Source organism: Zonotrichia albicollis, chromosome 7 (genome assembly GCF_047830755.1).
Source record: "Zonotrichia albicollis isolate bZonAlb1 chromosome 7, bZonAlb1.hap1, whole genome shotgun sequence".
Lineage (NCBI taxonomy): Eukaryota > Metazoa > Chordata > Aves > Passeriformes > Passerellidae > Zonotrichia > Zonotrichia albicollis.
In genome coordinates, this window is record NC_133825.1 from 41267470 (window position 1) to 41279572 (window position 12103).

General features: G+C 40.4%; 2 long non-coding RNA genes across 5 annotated transcripts in view; one reads left to right on the top strand and one right to left on the bottom strand.

Moving 5' to 3' along the window:
* LOC106630686 (uncharacterized) overlaps positions 1-12103 on the top strand; it is a 95021-nt gene that overhangs the window by 57438 nt on the left and 25480 nt on the right. The gene's annotated exons all lie outside the window — the stretch shown is intronic.
* The window catches only part of LOC141729702 (uncharacterized), a 53050-nt gene that overhangs the window by 1084 nt on the left and 39863 nt on the right, over positions 1-12103 (bottom strand). The gene's annotated exons all lie outside the window — the stretch shown is intronic.

Here is a 12103-nt window from a genome sequence, read left to right on the forward strand (position 1 = left end):
GCCCCAGTTGCAGATGGGGAAATGACACCTCCTTTCTGAAGGTCCCACCACATCCTGCTTCTGTTTGAGAAGGAGGAGAGACACTAATGCTAGAACATGTAGAAACATTCATGAAATGTTAGGAATTTCCTTTACTCACTCCTCTCCAACAACTTTACTCCCCCTATGTCATCCTCAAAGACCTGCCCTCAACTTTCTTCTGGTACAGAAGTGGAACAAAAGAATCCCTCTTCCCTGAAAGAGGTGGATTCCTTTGAGTTAAAGATCTGAGGGATGCTGGGAGGATGCACTGAGGGTGAAAAGGGGTAATCCAGGCAAAGTCTTAGACAATGGAATTTGATCAGCACCTTGCTTTTTAGAAAGCAAAAAATACTGCTGGTGTCAGGGAGAGAGTAAGTCCCAGCCATGTCAAGGACAATGCTCCAATGGCAAGCAGCAGAGCAGGCAGAAAATTGTTCTCTGAAGAGGGAAAACATTTACTATTCAGTCAAGGAACTGGGTGATTTCCAACTTCCTAAAAGCCTAGGATAAAAAAAACCCTCACCCAATCATTAAAAATACAAAAGACCCCCTTTAAATAAATTTACCTATGTGAAGGTGAATAGCAGCAGAACAATGTCTGTGCAGGCATCAGTGCTCCACACACACCAGGTAGTATTTTTAAATACTATTAAATGGAAATGTGTAACTGCATCTCTGTAGTGGGTTTGAGCACACCCTAACTACCAACTGCATCAGTGCAATCATTGAGATTTTTTCCTTCAACCTTCTATTTTTACAAGGTGACAGTAAATCGCTTTTAACCTGCAAATACTGATCCTTAGTTAAGATAAAATAATCTGATCCTGGAAATGTCTCACCTTGAACACCCCAAATGAATCACATGAAGGAAAATACTTGCTGCCTTTTCCTGTGGAATGAGTGAAGGGTTAGGCATTTCTTCCTTGCTCACAAAATGCCTTAAAAAGCTTTTTTTTGTTGTGGCATTGATGCTGCAGCCCAGTCAGTGTGAATAGGACTTCCAGTGTGTACAAGGGATGCAGAGATGAGGCAGGCTTTGCAGGGAGGAATTGCTGTTACTCTCTTTTGTGGCATTTGTGGGAAGTTCCTGTTGCAGTTCCATGACTCAGACCTTTGTGGGTTGGCAGGGTCCTTTCCTGCTCCTTTGACTCGAGGCTGATGCAAGGAGATTGTGCCTTGGGAAGGAAGGGCCTGCCAACCACCACACTGTGCCTTTAATATCACAGTGAGAGGAATCAGGACTAATCAGGAAATAAATCAGGTTTTCATCATTATAACTAAGAGACTGTTTCACCTCTTCAAATCAGTGCAATGGTGCAATGAAAACACAATTAATATCTTCTAGAAATTCCCTGGGTGCATCTTTCCATCAAGATTATAGGCAATAAAATTATTAATGTTCCAAAACAATTAAGCCATAATGAAAATTAGTAAACTTTCCCTATCCTTCTGCCATTATTATTGATTAATTCCATCACTGAAACTTTACTGAGAACATTTTTAAGTAGGACAAATATCAGTAAGGCATAATTCAAGTACAGTTGATCTTGCCTTAATGACCTAGTGACATCTTGAGATCCTTTCCAGAACAGTTTTTCTCCCAAAGCATTTTGAAAATCTGTTTTCTCAGCAGTGATTTGTATTCATTTCACATGGGTAGAGATGAGGACACTAGTTTCTTGAAATAGGGAAGTCAATCTCTAACACATTCAGATCAGGTTCACTTTTAACTTTCAGACAATGAGATATTCAAACACCTGAAAAATATCTCACTTTGACATATGCCATTTTGTTGATTTTTAGCAAGAAAAAATTCCTATTTGATATATTCTGGTTCTAAAGTACTAATTGATAAGTAAGCTTAAAACATACAGTAAAATATTTTTCCTGTAGTTCAACATTTTTTCATTCTGCTCATTTTAATTCTTTCTTCTTCCACTTTATTTAGCATTTCAGTTGCAGTTCATCTTGAATGACTTAGAAGGAAATACTTTGTCAGAAGTGTAAATTATCATTTCCTTCATGTAAAGTCAATTTTCTTTTCTTAATCAAACACAAACCAAGCAAAAAGCCAGAGAAGATAACTGATTTTTTTTCCATATTCTTTCTAACGTGATGAATTTTTGAATTTACTTTCATTAGGACTTTACATGACTTGTTGTATACGAGTTCTTTGTAATCTTATAATCACATACAAACTAACCTTAGGTACTCTTTAAGCATCTCTATTTGTTAACAGTAAGAAAAAAATAGTATAGAAAACATTACAACAAATCAAGTTATCTAGCTTCTTTTTGTTTTTCTCTGTATGACACTTCCCTTCTGTACAGGGACTTATACCCTTGGGTCTGGAGAGGCCAGAAGATGTTTGCAAGCATAGGAGGCAGAAACCAGTTTGGGTTTATGTTCCAAGGACCATTTGGGTAACTGCTCTGGACACAATTCCCTCTCAGCTGTAGGTACGAAAGTTTTGGAAAACTCTGTCTTGTGCAGAGTGTGGCTGTCCTTCAGAGTCAGGGTCTCCACATACAAAGAGCTGTGCGCATTGCCAGGCAGGACCCCAGGGACATGGGGTGGACTAAGGGACCACAAGGGGATATGAGTATGGATCCCTCAGGGGACTTCTGATTTCCCCTATAAATGTGAACTGATGTTATCTCTCTCTCCTGCATGGAAATCTTTACCTTGCATCAAGCATATAGATATAGACAGATAAAGTACATTTCACTCATTTTTTGAAGGCTAAAATCATGAACTCATAACATATCAAGTGCATCAGGATCCATTTGACACATTCTTCAGTGAATTGAATTGCAGTGCTGCCTTTCACAATGGCCTTGCTTACAGATTGAAAGGAGAGAGAATGTTGTACCTCCTTCTGTGGAGCATGCAGGATTTCATCATGGGTTACACCTGGTACCTACAGATACTTCTTTGTGCTATTGCCAGGTTATATCTTAGGAGGAATTCAAGGCTGAATCACTGCAATTATTAACAGCCCCATTGTTTTCTTCATGGCCATTGGACACAATTACCCCAACAGACTCTGCCAAAGATCAGGAGAGACATACCTTTTCTTTTCAGGCTTCCTCTGACCTTGCATTTCTCCTACAAGGCTATTTTGTAGGGTGATAGTATGTCTAATTAAATCAAAAGAGGAGCTCTTTTTTTTGGTAGCTAGATACCACTTCAGACAATCAAAGAAATCTTTTATTTATTTTAATTTTAAACTGGATTGCTATTAAAAAGTATTACTAGCCTTGAATGTCTTGATTTATGATCAGATCCTTTCCCAGCTTTGGAAACTCATAAAATAAGACAAAATTTACTTGGGGTCATATGGTGTATGAAGGAGCTTTTGCACAGGGAATGACAGAGCTGCCTGGAATTTTATGAAAATGCAGATACTGAGCTATCAGCATGCCTGATTAATTAACACTTGTTTATGTTCTGTTTCTTTCAACCTTATTTCAACACTCCAGAACTGATTCCAATAAAAATCCTTTGAGAGTTCTTTTTCCTTCCACACACTTAACTCATGATTGCAAAAATCATTACCACTTTTGATTATAATCTTTAATTAGCAGGAAAATATATATGGTGAATTATTTAGCTAGCGTTCATTTTCATCGTGATGGTTTGACAGCTTTTGCATTAATAAATCTTTCATAGACCTGAAGACCCTGGATTGCCTTAGATGCAGTTGTCTAAGGATTTCCCTTAAACAATTTTCCTTCCAAGGACCTTAAAGCACGATGTGCTACCCAGGATTTTCCACTCCCAGGTGAGTTTCCTGATCACTAGCCTGTCTCTTCCTTATAGCTCACTTTATAGCTTAATGAATTTTTAAGAGCTTTTCTTCTCAAAACCAGAGGAGGAGATAACATCTCAGCACAGCCTGTCATGCAAGAGTGGTTGTGTGGCCTGAGGCCAAATCCATCACTTGTCTGCTGCTTGGCCTTCTGGGTTGGTTCTGGGACTGCTCAACTGGATTTCCAAGGAGGAAGACTTTGATTTTAGCTTATTCCTTACAATGTTCTCAAAGGACCCTTTACCTGCCTCACAGAAGCGCCTCAGGGCTTCTGTGCTTGATCTGGCATCCCATTTCTGTTAAATCCACATTTTTGGTGGGTGAGAACATTGCTTCAGACTCTCAGAAGGGCCTCAACATCTCTGCCAAGGCCTTTAGGGCTGTAGGCAGCAGAAGTTAAGGGTGTTCTATGGTTTGATCCATTTATATAAAGCAAAGTCTGTAACGTGCAAGGAGCTTCAGATTGGAGGATATCTGGTTTCCTGCACAAAACCATGCTAGACCCAGTGGGGGTCCCTGCCTAGTTGTTATGTAAGAAAAAAGCCTTTTAGACTGGGCCTAGGCTTGTTCTTTAAGGTATAACACTGTCCCTGCTAGTTCAGCTCTAGGCTTGCTATCCCAGCCAGCATGAAATGCTGAGTTCAGCAGCCAGTGAGCTGCAGCTCTGTGTTCTCAAGTTCTCTGACAACATTTGAGTCTATCAACACCTTGGGCTGTAGAGAGGATGCTGAGTTTAAGGTTTAGCCTGATTATTGGCTTGATGTGTTTTTCTGCTCAGTCTGATGAAATGTCTGTGTCTATAATTGCAAGCATTGCGGGCAGTTTCTTCTAAGTGAATGTAATTTATTAACTTTAATGAGCAAGTAAGCACCTAACCACCACAGAAAGAGTTGCCCCCCAAATCCTTAAATAATAATAAATAATACAGCCTCAAAGGACATCTCAGACTGGAGTAATTGCCCCATGGGCCATTATGCCCATACAATAAACAATTTAAAACTGTTTTAAATGCTTCCTGTCATCACTGTGGAGGAGAAATAATTTTGCATGGTTCATTTGCTGCAGTACTTAGTTATCTTTGCTGCTTCTGGAAGGAGAGATTTTTATCAGAAAAATTACTATAGCAAGATTGTGTTATTACATGTTTAGTTTCCATTAGGAAATTCTCAATCCAAATCAAACTAGAATCAATGCAGCAGAGGAGTGCTTGGAATGGAATAGCACAATTTGTTCAGAACAGGATGGTGCTGACCATCCATCTGGAAACTGGAATTTCAAAATATTTATGAATTATGCAAAAGTATATTACTAATAACAAACTCTGTTTGTGATCTTGTTCTGAACAAACTCCAGAACTTTGACAGATAACCTGAGACCAAAGCATAAAGTTTGATTAAAAAACCCCAAAATTAGGAATGAGAAATAGAGATTTCCTCTAGTAAGTTTCCTTTGGACATTTTCTGATTGACCCTTAACCAAATATCCAAACCCCTCAATAAAAAACTCTCAGGAACAACTTAACTTTTTACAAAAAGAACAAGCTAAAGTGAAATTCAGACATTCTGCTTCCAAGAGTGTCCACTCAGGATTTTATTACAGCTCAATAACTTCACTTTAAATATTTATTCAAATTGATTCTCCTGGTTGTCCCTACATTTCAATGTCCTCTACTGAATGCAGAAGTATGAGCATTGACAGAAGAACTAACAAGTGGATAGAGATTCTTAGAGTGTTATGGTGTTAATTTAAACAGTATAGTTCTTTCCTGTACAATTTGAGTAACATTTAATATTCCTAGAGTCAAACCACTTTTTGAGCCATCCTTGAATACAAGATGCTGCATCTCAAGGACTTATCACCAGACTTGCATCCTGACAAATTAATCTTTTCAATTCCTTTTTCAGCTTGTCAACTTTTTATGCTGGTCTTTTCACTAAATGGGTTGTTTATACTCATCACCCTTCATTGACTTTAATAAGATGTTTAAACTGTGATATTATCTCTTTTTTTTTTAAGGGACTTGCAAGTCTGGCATCTCAGTAGGGATAGAAAGAATTAAAATGGTATTCCTGACAGCAGAAATGATTAATACAAGGCTCTTGAGAGGGCATTTTTGTGTTCACAGTGTTGGTATCATTATATTTGCTGAGATGACTTAACACAGCATCAGAAATGCGAAAACTGTGAACAGCCTGTTACCAAATTTCTAGTGTCTGTTGCACTCTGTGAGCCCACAGAGATGTGGGAAGTGAAGGAAATACCTGGTCAGAGCAAAGATTTGATGGGCAAATGCAGTACTTTGTTTTGAATAAGTAGAAAATAAGTGAGCATAACAAAGAAACATCTGCAAACCTGAATCTGCCCCCTAAGCAGCAGTTAAGCACTTTGCCTGGTGAGAAGAGCAGAAGGAGATCAGTTAACATGGCATCAACCCTGGGCAGCATGGGAACAAGAGGATCTTCACTAGGGGAAATTAAACAAAGCAAAGAGGTAATAAGAGTTTTTTGTGGGTGGTTTGACTCTGGGCTTCATATATTCCGTGTGTAAGAGATGTGAGAGGGAGAATTAGCAATCCTGAGTACACTTCTGAAGAGCATTTCTGCTTCTGCTCCAAATATGACCCTGACTACCTGCCCACTAATCCAGACTGGCGTGTCATCACACCCAGTGTCTCCCCAGCCTGCAGGGAAAATGAGAATCCTACAGCCCTGGCTCCCTGTTTCCCTCCCCTCCTTGTCCATCACACCCCACAACAGGGCCCAGTGCTGCTCCTTGGTGGGAGCCCTTTGGCTGTGCTCCTCTTCTGGGCCTCCCCAAGGGAGCTTTTTGGTGCTCCAACAGGGAAGGTGATCATCCTCCCATGCAGCTGGGGTGGGAGGGGTGAGAGACAGAGATCCCAGCCCCACAGTCAATCCCAGCTACTTGTCCCTGCTCTGTGCTCCTGGATAACAGGGAAAGTCCCTCACCCTTCTGCTTGAGCTGGTGCATTTGCTCCCTGCTGCTATTCCACCTGTCACACTCCTGTGGTTGAGGGAGGACTCTGCCACTGCCTGTGGTATGAAACCCTTGGCTGCTGGGTACAGCAGAAGAGGAGTTGGTGAACAGGAGGGAAAGAAGTCAAGTTTAATGTCAAATCTATGAAAAGCAGAGCAGGAAAAATGAGATTGGGGGATGGGGATAAGGAGTGATGTCCTGGGTCATGGAGTACACTATTGTCATAGGTAAACAAAGTAAAAATCTATTAATTAAACAGGAGGTAAGTAAAACCAAGTTAATGGAAGATTAACTGATTGATAATTAGTTACATATACACAACCTATACTGTTATAATTAGATTAATTGATAAATTAGAAGTAACATCCATTTATTAAAATGTAGTAAAATTTTAAGTCCCTACTGAGTTTCCTGTCACTAATTTGTTTTGCCTGATAACTGCAAATCTTCCTCAATTTTAGCTTAAAATAGTTACTGACCACATTTAGGCAGTTAGTTCTCATGTCCCTTTAGAGAGGAGTGTATGTTTTGGGTGGACAGGATGGCACTGTCAGCTGGGCCTTGTGCACCCCAAGTGCCAAGGTGTAAGAGGGTACCAAGAGAGGTTTGCCTGTCCCTTCTCTCCCAGGGGGCTTGAATCAGCAGCCAGAGTGAAATCAGCAGCTCAGCACTGAGGGCTGGGCTGCTGACCTGCTATCTTTTGCAAGGGCATCTTTTGCAAGAGTATCCCCTCAACCTGTTTCTTTTAGGGAGAAATTAACCCTTGACTCTTTAAATAGATGCATTATATTAGTATGACAAGGTGCAAAGATGTTTTGTACTCTGTTCTGGGGCAGAGTCCACCTGCCAGCTCTACAACTTGACTTTCCTAGTTCCTTGTGTGACAAGTTGCAGCTCCTGCTCTCCTTTAGAGGTGGAAATCCACAAAAGAACCAGGAAGTAGTTGTGATAGTGGCTGATATCTCAGTAGGCATTTCCTGTCCATGAATGACTGCCCTAAAACACTTTGCAGCATTTGACCTTTCTTCCTGTGAGTAGCAAGCTCTTATTTATTCAGCTGACATGTGGGGCTCTAGGCCTATCCACTGGCATTTCCAAGATATTTAATAGTGACAGTAATTATTATAATCCTTCCATTCAGTAGCAGGCTCTAAGCCTACTCTTTCCATTGACATAGTTGATCTAAGTGCAGAATAAGTCACATGTTGACAGCTGGACTGAAAAGCCACCCACAGATGTTGCTTAATAGGAGCCTGAGTAAGTCCACCTACTGCTGGTACATTTAGTCCTTCTACAGGAGGCAGGTGTATAATCTCAGAAATTTTCCAGTTCAGCCCTTACAGATATGAATCATTAATGTTTTGTGCAAAGAAATAATGTCCTTTTTATCCATGGGGGAAAAATGACCACAGAGATGATAAAAAAGGTGAAGACAACTGGGAGACAGCTCACAAGCAGAAAGTAGCCAACTTTACTTCAAAGCTGGCTGCTGGTTTTCACTATGGGAAATAACACAGAAGCTTCTCCCAATACTCTGAGGTATTTTTTCATGTCTAACCTGGAACATTCCTGCTGTCTACAAGACAGGGTCAGAGGCATCAGGCTCTGAATGAGCAGAAATAATTGGACACTGCTATTGCTGGTGGCTCTGGGAGCTGTCCTGCTCTAGTTTTGAGTGAAATGGTGAACTTAGAGTTTGTATGTCCCTTGTTGTGTTTCTCTCTTTGTCCGCTGCCTTCCTATCACACCCACGCAGGGGATGGCCCAGACTTTGCCTCCCACATGGTGAAAGAACATGGCACCAGAGGCATAAAGAGAGAGTTGGAATTGAGGATAATGCTTACTAAGCAGTGTTGAACACAAAAAGGCCCACTGGCTTGTTTTCAGAAAAGAAGAGGCTTCTAGGACAAAGCCCAAAAAAGTCATCAACACAGAACCCTGTTTATTCCCATAGCCCTGAGACAGTGCTGAAAATGGCTAAGTAAATAATAGCCTGATAAAAAAAAGAGAAGCTACCTTTTTTCCTCATTTGCATTTTTGCTCATTGTCTCTCTGAACCTTTTGCAAAACTGGAGTATTTTGTAAAGGTAGAGAGACTAAAACCTCAACGAGTCAATCAGTTGTAATGGGAAGAGTCCCAGAACAGCCATCCCAAACCTCATCTTTGAATGTGAACTTTGATCCAAAAGCCATTAGCTTTTTGACAGTACTGGAACATCTCCTGAATTGTGTGACCTTGGAGAACCAGGTTCTTTTGCCTGTGCAAACTGGCATTTTCTGATCTGTGTGCAGCAGCCCTCTGCTGCTATCAACTGACTGGGTGTGTGACCCAAGACCATTTCTTCTTTACTACAGTTCTCTCTCTCTCTCTCTTGGTATTTTGTTCTTCAAAAAAGAACATTTAAGAAAAGAAAGAGAAAGAAAAGGGCATTTCAGTTTTGATTAGTGTGATTTACTAGAGAGATGACAGGCTGTGGGGCTTCTGGCTGGTCCCCACAAGGTGTGTATAATGCAATTAGTCACAGGGCAACATAAATAGACAGATCTGAACTGTAAGCACTCACATGACCAGAAAACGTGCAGCAGCCTCCTCTGGGAAAATGGCATTTTTCCTAGCATTTACAGCACTCCTGGCAAGGTGGTTCCTGCTTTTTCCCAGAGCTCTCAGTTATGGACCCACGAGCTTCACTTGGCATTAACCAAGAGCTGAGTAAGCCATACATTTTCATGGGATTGTAGACTTCTTAAGGAGGTAGACAGCATTCTAGTTCCTTATCTATTTTTGTTGGAGTGAATATCCTTGTCCTGAAAAAACTAACCCAAAAAATCTCTTGTTATTTTTTTAAAGCCAAAATTAAAACCCTCCTGGGAAAAACACTTGACTCTGGGGATGAGGAATGGGTTGTTTTGTTTCCTCAGTTAGGCCAACTGTTTTGGAATATTCATTCAATGCCTCTGCTCTTTGTCAAACAAGTGGGAGAATATTAACTCCAGCCCTGAGCCATTTTGGGGTCTGGCATGGGACTGCTGGGAAATATCTAAGGAGAATCAATGGCAGCTGATTGAGTGCAGGGTCACATTTTAAATACTGTGTTGGTGAAAAATCTCCACCAAGTAAGATTTCTTCACCAAAAGCATCACTGTGTTTGGAAAAATAAAAAAAAAAATTTGAAGCAAGAATTAGGTTTTGTAATTTGATAAAAAAGAAAATATGAACCTTTAGAAAAGACTAACAAAAATGAGCTAGTAGAAACATCAGGCAGAGTAGACCTAGGTGGATTTGACTGCTATTGCCATGTGGTTACATCCCTCCATGGACTTTGCAAATAAGGCAGTTTTTATTCAGTGCCTTGAAGCCCTTAGATTGAAGGTGTGCCATTCCAAAGAAGAGCAGATGGAGGTTGAAATTAAAAAAAAAAAAGAAAAACTCCATTTTTAGGAAAAGCAACTGTACTAACAGATGGTTATGTATCTGAAGAAATAACCAATTTGCTGTTCTATATTGTTGAAGGCCTACTCCAAGAACCTGAACTTACAGGAGTAAAGTTGCCTTTTCAGAGATGCAAATTTCCCTTAATCACAAGATTCTACAATATCAAACATTTCTCCTTTACCTAGCTTCAGCACAAATAAAGTCAAACCTGTTTTATCAGCAGTACCTCTGAGAACAACAGATCATAGAGTCTCTTTACATTAAATTCTTAGGCTTTTTGAGTGGGAAACATTTTAATGTGTTACTTCCTGACATATCTTCTAACTAGTTTGTCCCCATCAAAACACATGAATTCTGTGTGCTATGTTTCATTGGCAAATTAATGAGGACATGAAAAACCAGCATCCACATATAATAAAAAATGCAAAAGCATTGAATACTTAATTACAGCTCAAGTTGTTCCAAAAGGCTCAGTAGCAGAAATCTTGAAGAGGTACAGTTTTTAGGACTGGCTGTCTAGATCACACATAATTTTCTGAGATCTGTTGCTATCAGTGATGATGAAATCAGAGGATGAAATGAACAATCCCCTGTTGGCACTGATGTACAGGAGAGGTCTGATTCAGAGCAGACACCAATGTTTTACCTGGCAGGTGCAGTTCATGGTCAGGTGCCTTGAGGTGCAGCATGAGTGAGTATGTTTGGTCTCTTCCTTCAGGTAACAAGTAACAGAACTAGAGAAAATGATCTCAAGTTTCAACATGGGAGACTTAGATTGGATACTGAGAAAAATTTCTTCTGTGAAAGAGTAGTTGTACACAGGAACAGGCAAAGTGGTGGAATCACAATTCCTGGAAGTGTTCAAATAATGTGTGGATGTGGCCCTTGGGGACATGGCTTAATGGTAAAATGGTGGTGCTGTGTTAGACTCAATGATCTTGGAGGTCTTTTCCAACCTTAATAATTCTATGATTCTATGAAACAGTAAGTTCCACCTCAGATGTGCCTCAAAGCATGTGTTAGGTGCTAGGGATTGCTTCCACACATGAGAGGCAAGATGCTCTGCAGGACCTGTTCCAGGGTGTTGATGATGGGTTTTTCAGTGGGTGTTGTTTTCTCGTATGGACTGAGAAGATCAAATCCCACCACACTTCAGACTTAAATGCGTGACTGAGCCTGTGGTTTGGTGAGTTACTGTCTTTAGCAGTTCTGAGATAGGAAATTTCCACAGCAAATATGAAATAAAATATATTACTTTAACCCTCTTTCCTCAATACTGTGATTTACTCCTTATTTGTAAAGTCCTTGGAAAGGTAGAATGGTTATTATATCTCAGATTTTAACGCAGTAATTTATTAAGCTGAGAAACCTCAATGCTGGATCTCACAGAGGCACCTGAAAGAATTTTCTAGGATCATACTGTACCCCAGGGAATCACAATGACTGCAAAATTTCTTCCAGGGTCCCAGGGGAAGGAGCTTATTGAGCAAATTCAGAGGAAAGCAGGAGTCTTTGCTTTCACCATAAACAACCTCGGAGCAAAGAAGGGTATGCCACTCCTGAAGAAGGGAAATGGGAAAAGTCTGCTGGAGTTTTGTTAAGATATCTTTTAGGAAAAAGATGGAATGTGAATAAGACCATCTTTCATTGTAGCAGTGCACATAGGAGCAGCATGCTCCCATCACTGGGGGAAGCTGTTGTCAGTTTGGGAAGGGAAATGTGGGTCAGGAAGTTGCTGCTGGCTTCACATGGAGTGGAAATGTGAGAGAGGGAAGTTGCAGCATGTCTTTTTGCTTGGATGGGAGAAACCAAATAGAAGTGCTGGAGTGTGTGCATTCCCATGC